Source organism: Nelumbo nucifera, chromosome 3, assembly GCF_055504915.1.
Source record: "Nelumbo nucifera cultivar China Antique chromosome 3, China Antique-T2T, whole genome shotgun sequence".
NCBI classification, from domain to species: Eukaryota; Viridiplantae; Streptophyta; class Magnoliopsida; order Proteales; family Nelumbonaceae; genus Nelumbo; species Nelumbo nucifera.
This window is the reverse complement of record NC_142651.1, coordinates 59,160,250-59,170,418: the sequence shown is the minus strand read 5'-3', so window position 1 is coordinate 59,170,418 and position 10,169 is coordinate 59,160,250. Positions and strand designations below refer to the sequence as shown.

Sequence of the window (10,169 nt, the reverse complement as noted above, 5' to 3'; positions counted from 1 at the left end):
CAAGAATTGAACCTAGTGCTCTGATACCACTCTTGTAAGGGTTTTAAATCAAATTAAACATGGTCAAATTTCTAAATTTTTTCTAACCCAATTTGGGAACAAATTTCCTAGTGATTGTGAAATTTGAAATTGTGAAATCGATCTTGCATAGAACTAGACTAGATTTGAAATGCAAATTAAAATTGATTATACTTGATATGGAGACATAGCCAAGTATATCTATATAAATATAAATTAAAGATAATTTGGCCCGATCTAGTAATAGGGGGACACGTGGACACCACCTAACTAGCAGGATAACAGCTCAACCCGATGCGCCATGTCCGCGATGGGTCGAGCTCGTACAACCAGACCACCTCAAGAGGAATCCACCTCAGGACGAGTCTACCTCGGTGCAAGGTCACATCAGGACCACCTCGGTCCTAAGGCACTTCGGCATTCATATCAGGTCGGATCTAAAGAGCATGAGCTCAGGCAACGCTGACTGACCACTGCATGGCAACCCCGAGGATCTCGTCACCATACTTCGCGTCTTACGGGATCATACCTTGTAACGGCTAATATTATCTCCCCACTCCCCGATTCAGGCGGAAATGGTTAACCTTACCGGTTGGTAGCGTTATCCCTAATTAACACGGAAACGGATCCTATTGCAGTGAGAATCCCGAAACTACTCCACGGAACCCGCAAGGATACTAGTATATAAAGGCTCCACCCCCGGGGGTGAGGGGTACGCGTAATCTCTGCTCTCTAGCTCTCTTGCATTCTAAGACTACTATTAGCTCTCAATCAAGCGCTAACTTAAGCATCGGAGCGACCTCGCCGGGTAAGCCACCCTGGGTCCCCTGATTCATGTTTTGCAGGTCCATCAAGCCCATCGTTGTTGGTAGCCAGATCACCTCCAGCAGGAAGTAGGCGGATTGTGCAACATCACTACAATTATAAAACCAAATCAAACACAAACAACCCACATCTTATTTGAGCTGAGAGGGGAAAGAAAAGAAGTACAAAATGCAAATTTAATTATTCATTCGGTTAGAGAGATTTTGGAGCCTCCATCTCTCTCTCTCTAGACAGCGATACTGTGAAGCACCACAGTCTCAACTGTTAGCCCTGGTCCAAACCCAAACAGCACACCCCATTCGAGCCCTTCTCCAGTGGTCTTGAGCCCGTCCTCAATCGACTTCTTCCGCATCTCATCCAATATGAACAGAACACAAGCACTTGACATGTTTCCATACTCACTCAGGATGTGTCGTGTGGCGCGCAGCTTCTCGGACTTAAGGGCCAGCTTTTCTTCCACTTGGTCTAGGATGGCTGGACCACCAGGGTGAGCGATCCAGAAAATTGAGTTCCAGTCGGAGATGCCCAGAGGCTGGAATGCCTCCACCAGGCTCTTCTCGATGTTCTTTGAGATGAGCCTGGGCACATCCTTGAGTAGGTGGATGATAAGTCCAACCTCTCTCAGGTGCCCGTCAATGGCGCCATGGCTGTCTGGGAGAATTGTCTGGGCTGCCGACACCAACTCAAACAAAGGCTTTTCTACACCGGGCACCGGGTCTGCACCCACAATAACTGCGGCTGCTCCATCCCCAAAGAGTGCCTGGCCAAGAAGATTGTCGAGGTGAGTGTCACTTGGGCCACGGAAGGTAACAGCAGTGATCTCTGAGCAGACGACAAGGACACGGGCGCCTCTGTTGTTCTCTGCAAGGTCCTTAGCCAGGCGAAGCACCATGCCTCCGCCATAGCATCCTTGTTGGTACATCATGAGCCTCTTGACGGAGGGGCGAAGGCCAAGGAGCTTGGTGAGCTGGTAGTCAGCCCCAGGCATGTCGACGCCACTGGTGGTGCAGAAGACAAGGTGGGTGATCTTGGACTTGGGCTGTCCCCATTCCTTGATGGCCTTCACGGCTGCCTCTTCGCCCAGCTTTGGCACTTCAACCACCACCATGTCCTGTCTAGCATCCAGCGAGGGCGCCATGTACGCACAGACGTTCGGGTTCTCCTTCGAGATCTCCTCCGTCAAGTGCATGTAGCTCTTCTTGATCCTCGATTTCTCGCCTGCAGTAGTGCACTTCACAATTAGAGTCTTGGGAAAAAACGTAACAATGATAGTTTAATGTGCAAAACTCAGCCGGATCATTGAGTCTGCTGCTTCAAGATTCAATTCTCTCTGATTAAGCTATTATATTGGCAGTGACCAACTTCTCTGAAAGCAGTCAAACTCATAGAAAACACGGTCAAATCTATTTATAATGTGTTTTCTGCCAGACCCTCGGTGTCAAATTCAAAAATATAATGGAGTGAAATCGTAAGGGAAGATGATCAACAGACTCATTAAAATGAGGAGGAAACTGACCAATAATGACATGCTGGGATACAACAAATTGTTTTGTTATGTAATGTTGAAACAAGCTCATCACTAGATGCCATGGCACAGGGACAATGGCTTCCGACCGGTCGGACCCATTTGCGGGTCACCGGCACGACAGAAATATAGTGATACTTACACATGCGCTTGAATTTCTCTTTAAGCTCTGTCTTGTGCTCGCTGTTGGTGATCCGGAAGTAGTATTCAGGGTATGTGCTCTGGTAAGCACATTGAGATTGACCAGATTACAACTCTGCATTCGGAAGTGTTAAAGTGAACTCTAGGCTTAGGTTCAAAGATCAGCAAATACTGTAGTAAGTTTTTTGGATAGAAGGGGCTTATGAATCATGATGTAGTTTCTCTGATTCAAAGATCAGCAAATACTCTAGTAGGTTTTTTGGATAGAAAGGGCTTATGAATATGGATCTGACTTGTTTTTGGGGTCTCATTGGGGTAGTTCTTTAGGCTTGGGTTAATCTCTTATGTGGTTATGTTTTGGGAGTTGAGATAGATTATCCATGGCTAGCTCAGTTGTTTCTTTACAGTTTGAGTTTTCCTTTATTTTTTGTACTCTTTTTCTATTGTTTCAACAAATTTATCTAGTCAGTTACTAGAAAGAAAAGGAGGAAAGAGAAACTGTTAAATCTTCCAATTCACTTTTTACTGTAAAGAACTTCCTAGTTCGGCCCCATCAAACAGTATGTGGACCAGCTTTGGTAAGCTGGCAGTGATTTGCTAGTTTTACTCACTGAAGCTCCAAAACCCCCTATTTGCTACTGTTGTTCATTCATTCATTCTAATAAAAGATATTTTTACAAGATAAATTAAAATTATAAGTTCTTTTTTTTGGTAGGAATTAAGAAGTTAAGACCTAAACAAATTTTTTAGAAAAGGTCGGGTAAAATTTTATTGATATTGAAATAATATACAAAGGGATCCCCCAAGGAAAAAACCTTGATAGGGTCCCAACATTACAACCCCCAGATTACAATTCCCAAAAGTTACTAGAATTCAATCTAGCCTCCAAATGTGAAGTCTGAATCCCTTTGTTGCTGACACCCAAGAGATTAATTTTCCAACTAAATACGAAATTAGATCGTCCTAACTTCTAGCAATATTATGGAATATCTTTTTATTCCTTTCAGCCCAAATGGTACTGATTACAGCAGCTGGAATGGTTTTCCAAATAGCAGCAACAAGTTTTGGCATCCTCTTTAAATCCCATCTCCAAAGGCCACACCCATTGTCCAGCACGAAGCCCCATCTTCCTTTTAGAAAAGGACCCACCAAAGCATGAAATCAGGATTTGGTTGAAAAAAATCCCATTCTTCTCCCCTGCATACCACCAAACATCTTTAACCCTTGGATTGAGCTCTGCCTCATGCAACCTTCCCAATAGATCAATAATTGGGGAACCTCCAAATTGTTCAGATTTCTCCAGCCCCTGGATTGAGCTCAAAGATATCTCCTTCCTTGTTTGAAGCAATTGCATAAAGGGAAGGATACAACTCACAAAGGCGTTGTTGACTTGAGAACCAACAATCTCTTTAACAGATCCCTTAAAGAACCATTTATAACCAATATGAACATAGCTTCCCTACTTTCATTCCTCTACCCCCACCTTCAAAAGAAAATTGAAACAAACGCATACCTGCATTAGGAGGCCCAGTGGATGATTCAAATCTCTCCAGCAGATCCCTTGAAGAACCATGTTCATAGAAGTACGAGCCAAAATATGTAACAATTTAACAATGATTTATGCATTTTTTTTGTCCTTTTAAAATTTGGGAGACCATCATAAGTTTCATGTGTCAAATTCGTGGCCATTTAATTTCCATCCACACATAAGTCATTTATCTAACTTGTCCTCTAAATATAGTGTTTCATAGGGCTGCTACTCTATTAATATGATAATTGTAGGTTAGGGTAGTAGGCCTACACAGTACTTTTGGGCCATTTGTAAGTGTATGGTCTGCGATAGGACTTGATACTTTTGTAAGTATCAACACTTTTAAGTATCAAATGTATAGAGCCTCAAAACTAGGTTTTGTGCTTTTTGGGCTTTAAAGGCACAAGTCTTCAAACTTTTTCAAGCCAAACTATATTCAATAGATTTGGGTCAGACCTAGAATGTCTGGAATGCATTGGTATTTAGAGATATTAAGATATCTACTCCTAGGTTCCGTTAAATGATTGTTGTGAATTTATAGGATTGATTATATTCATAAGGCATTTTGTGTGGGTTTTGTGACGTCTAGGTTGCTTTGGAAAAGGATGTAAGTAACAACTTCATTGTTTAATTTGTTTATTCTTTTGGCTATCTTTTCTAATATTGGAATGCCATGAAATGTGCTATGGACATGCTCTATATGATATTGGAGTGCTATGGAAATGCTAACTGGCATGGTGAGGAGTTTTGGAGGATTAAATAAATCCAACTAGGTTTCTCTATATCAAACCCAAACTAACAATTTAAAATTGACCAACTAAGCCTGGATTGTTATACCAACCTATTTGGGTCAGCCTTGTTCCTGACAAGTTATTAAGAATGCTAGTCGGTTCAGTATGGCCAATCTGATTTTCTTAACTTAAAAATTCATTCTTGTGCACATTTGAACAAATCAGTTGGTATGGCTCTTGGTACCCCAGTTCTTCCAGTTTGGAACTGGCCAAATTATTCATGAATTTCATAGAAAATTTAACAAATTTGCTAATGAAATATGGTAAACAGGTTAGAGTGGGTTTTAGCTGAAGTAGATCCCAAGTTGGAGCCTATGAAAATACAACAACTAAGTAAAAGTCAACAAAACTGAATGAATGGATACTTTACTTCTACTAAAAAAATCAAAGTGAACTACTGGCATTTGGTGATCATTGGTTCAATAAAAGAGGTTGCATTTAGGCAAACAAACAAGTAGATTTGAGTTTTGTGTATACTCTGTCTCTCCATGTTCCTGTTCTTGTAAAGAGGAATCATTAATTGGAGAAACACAGGTTTGAGTCTGAGAGAAGCCACTTTGCTCAAGAAATGCCAGAGGTTAGGTCCATACCAACTCCACCAGTCCACCCTTCGCAAGATCAATAATAGTTGGAACCAGATTTCATTAATTCCCCTTTTTTGTTATTTTTTGTCCATGGTACAGTGCTAATCAATTAGTGTTGGTTATAGAGACCCAAAATTGATGGTATAGTGCACTATATTGGATATTTGCATTCTCCAAACAGGCACAAGAAGGGGGTGCACAGTTATAATTTGTGAAAATTTCATATCCTCACAAGTATCAAAAGAAATTTCAAATCTCCATGCTGTAATCATTTTCATGTCATCTTGAAGGGGTAAGTCCTTGCCCAATCTGTGGAGCAACAAGGTTTAGGGAATGCATGAAATAGGTTATATGGAATGCAGGATAACAATATTTCTAGCATCTGGTATGAAAGAACATTCTGGTTGAACCGGAGTGTTCAACTTGCACAAGTGTTTTTATAAGATATATTTGAATGATAGGACCACTATGTTTAGTAGTCTAAGAAGTGTTTAGTCTATCTTCCTGACCTATTTGTAAATTGTCATTTTTTAACTGTTTTTTTTAGGATTATGAACGATAACTACTATGTTTAGTAGTCTTTTTCACCATAGATGTACCCAAAACATCAGCAGTCAGCAATTAGCAGACTCAACACTCATAAGTCTATGAGTTCCTTTCTCTCTATCTGTTCAACTAATTAGAAATTGAGCTGATCAAAAGTGGAATAACTTAGCTTCAGGAGTGGGAAGTAAAAAAGGACCCACTTTCTTTCCTCTACAATGTATTAAGGTGCTGTCTATTAGTCGCTGAAACCCATCCAAGCCAAGCTCTGAATACAGTTTCTTCAGAGGGCCTAGCCCATTTCAGAGCCATCTCTACACTGGTTTCAAGCTCAAATATCATGAATGGCTCCTCAGTCAAGGCCCAAAGACTGTTTTCCCCAACTCCTAGAATTTTCCTTCTGACACCATTCTCCATAGAGGGCCTAGTCCGTTGCAGGTGCTTCGGCCACATCTCCAGCACTAGATGCCACTTCTGTAGCTTGGGCATGAATACTAGCCCCAGAAGAAACAATCTTTAGTCCTGCCCCTCCAAGTCGCCTGCCACCCAGCACCCAGACTTCACCCTTAAAGACAAACCCAGAAGCCATGAATCTTGGCTCATTCAACTGAGCCATACAAAGGAACACATATAACTTACAAAAAGAAAAAGAAAATTCCTACCTAATTAATTATCTATGCCATGAATATTTTGTAAAGTATTTGTTGAAATAATTTAGTTGTTGGTGTTAGGGTCTGTTTGGATTGTTAAAGCATTTTTTATTTCTATTTTTTTACTTCTGTTATGACTGTTAATGTACTTACTTATAGCAGGGGCACAAGGGTTTTTTCTCTTGTTATTTCTACCGCCCTATATATATTATAATTAAAACTGGCGCCACCAGCCCTGTTACATTGCAAATCTCTTCTCTTCTCTTCTCTCTTCTTTCTTCTTCTTCTCTTCTCTTCTCTCTTCTTTCTTCTTCTTCTCTTCTCTTCTCTCTTCTTTCTTCTTCTTCTCTTCTCTTCTCTTCCTCCTATTTCTGGCCGGCCATACTGTCAAGATGGTATCAGAGCAGGAATACTGACTAAGAGAACAAATCGAACAAACTTCACTGAGAGAACAGATCGAATAGACTTGCTGAATCTGAGCGGAATAGAGATCTAAATCTGGACTGTGGAAAACAGATCTAGAACTGGTACAGTTCTTCCATTTTTTTTCTTTACTATCCTTGGTTGTGTACCAAGTGAAAAACCCAATGAATCTGGGCTGTTGAATGTTGTCAAACTTTTATACCTCTGTTTTTTTGTGATCGTGTGATCCTGTTCATGTGTTAAGGCGACTGTAGGTCAAGGATGACCTGTCATCTCAATTATTTGACTTGATTATAAGTGTTAAGGATTTCTCCTGCTGATTAATGGTTTTAGACATTCTAGAAGGCTGGTAGGTTAGGACTGTTAAACCGTACAGATCTGAAATCTGCCAAATATTGCCTCTGTTTTGTCCTGATATTAGTACTATTTGTGCTCAAGCTATTGTCAAACCCAAGTGTGTTGGTGTGGACTGAGTGGAGCATTTTTTTTGTTGAGTAAGGAGGGGTCATAAGTCCGGTGTTTGGGACTAATTATCTGTTTTGACTATGTCACCTGAGAATTTTGCTACTTCAGAAATTTCAGTGAGCCACAATGGAGTGACTGGAGGAATGGATATGAGTTTTCCCATGGCTGTTATTCCCTTTGATGGTCTGAACTACCTTGAGTGGTCTAGGGGAATAAAACTCTACATCACTGCTAGGGGGAAAATAGGATACAACAATGGGAGAGTGAAGGAACCGAAGTACGGAAGTGCTGAATATGATAGGTGGAACCAAGAGAATAGTATGGTGATGTTTTGGCTCTTGGTTTCCATGCTGCCACAAGTAAGAAAGACCTTTATGTGGGATGAGACTGCTTGTGAGATATGGGAACAAGTGAAATCCACCTATTCAGAGCAGAGACACTATGCCAAGATATAGCAGTTGAATCCTCCAATTGCAAGCAGGGAGAGAGGAGTCTTTCGATGTACTATTCTGATTTGACATCGATATGGAAAGAACTTGATCACTATCAGAATGTGAATTGAAAGTGTGATGAAGATGCAAAGGCATATAAGTCACTTGTATCTCAGCAACGAGTCTTTGCCTTCCTCCTAGGGCTGAATCCTTCGTATCAGTCCATCAGGGTGTAGATCTTGGGTAGTAAAGACCTTCCATCTGTTCAGGAGGTGTATGCCTTAGTGTAGTCAGAAGAGAGTAGAAGAAGTGTGATGAATTGTGTAGAAGGGGAGTCAGTTGCCCTAGTTGTTTGGGAAAACTCATACAAATGTCGGAGGTGGTTTTAAAAAGGGCGACTCTCAGAAAAAAATAGATGATAAGAGTAAACATTGGTGCACTCACTGCTAGAAGACACGACACACGAAAGATACATGTTGGGATCTCCATGGAAAACCTAAATGGTCACAGGATTTGGGTAAGAATTTAACACCTGATCAGAGCAAGAAACCAAGCCAACAGAATCAGAAAAAGTATAACTCAGCTAATATGGCATCGACAAAGACTAGTCCTTTGATAACTCAGGAGAGGCATCCCAGTTCTAACCCTAAGGAAGAAATTATCAACTCCTTTCGTGAACATTTAGACTTGTATGGTAGGACTCTCCGCCAGATGGATTCTAGTCCTACTCCCTCTACCTCGTTTGCGTTTACATCAGGTAATGCTGCCACAACATTCCATGTGTCATCTCATACCACTGATTCTCCTTGGGTTATCGATTCTGGAGCCTCAAACCACATGACCGGTAAGTCAAATTTATTTCAGACATATAACCCTCTCTCTGGGAGAGATAAGGTAAGACTAGCTGATGGTTCTTTTTCTACCATAGCTGGCCGAGGTACCATCCCTCTCTCACTTGGCCTTACCCTTTCTAATGCATTGCATGTTCTGAAATTACCTATTAATTTGCTGCCCATTAGTAGTATAACTCATTCCTTGAACTGTTCAGTCACTTTTTTTCTGTCTTCATGTGTGTTTCAGGATTTGGCCTCGGGGAAGACGATTGGTAGAGGAAGCATGGTGGATGGTCTCTACGTGTTGGAGAATAAATCTGGTCTTGTGGCTACAGAGTCCTTGAGTTTGTCAAGTGAGAGTCAAGCCTATTTATGGCATAGTCTTCTAGGTCATCTTTCTTTTGAGTCATTACAAGTTATGTTTCCAAAGTTGTTTGAGTCCTTGTCAGTGAGTCAGTTATAGTGTCAGACATGTCAATTGAGTAAGCATTGTACAAGTTCTTTACCTTTACGAAATAAAATATCTGAATTTCCATTTCATATTGTTTATTCTGATGTTTGGGGCCCTGTTACTCTACCTACTGATGCTGGATATAAGTACTTCATTACCTTGATTGATGACTATTCTAGATACACCTGGGTTTACCCTATGCGATCTCGAGATGAAGTGCCAAAAATTGTGAAAGATTTTCAACGCATGGTGTTCACTCGGTTCCAAACAGAAATCCATATCTTCCGGTCGGACAATGCGAAGGAATACTTCCATAGTGATCTCACGGAGTTTTTTGCTTCGAGTGGGTCACTTCAGCGAAGCTCTTATGCCAGGACACCCCAACAGAATGGTGTGGCTGAACGGAAGAATCGTCACCTTCTCGAAGTAGCTCGTGGCTTATTAATTCATATGAATGTGCCAAAATGCTTTTGGATGGATGTAGTCTTGTGTGCTACATATATCATCAACCGAATGCCCTCTCGGTTACTGGAGTATAAGGCCCCACATCAGCTTTTGTTTCCTACAACTCCGTTGTCCACCATTCCGATGCGTATTTTTGGGTGTCGTTGCTTTGTCCATAATCCGTCCCCTACTCGAGGTATGCTTGATCCTCGGGCTATTCCTTGTGTTTTTCTTGGTCACCCTTCATCTCAAAAGGGGTATTGCTGTTATGATCCTACCTCTCGCAAGTACTAAGTCTCCATTGATGTTTGAGCATCAACCTTTTTTCTCGGTTTCTCCTCAGGGGGAGAGTAGGGTTGAGGAGAAACAGACGACTCAAACTCAACTACCTCCTTTACCCGATCCTCCTCCATTCCGGGTTTTCATCGTCGCCATAAAAGCCAGCAGAGTTCAAGAGCCGTGGAACCTGACACTCAAACCTCCAGGATTCTGTGCCAAAGGCAGCGAACAAAAG

General features: G+C 41.4%; 1 pseudogene; it reads right to left on the bottom strand.

Annotated features, from left to right (window-relative positions):
* Positions 1-1,045: 1,045 nt before the first annotated feature.
* Positions 1,046-2,035, bottom strand: LOC104602226 (chalcone synthase pseudogene; annotated as a pseudogene).
* Positions 2,036-10,169: the final 8,134 nt, after the last annotated feature.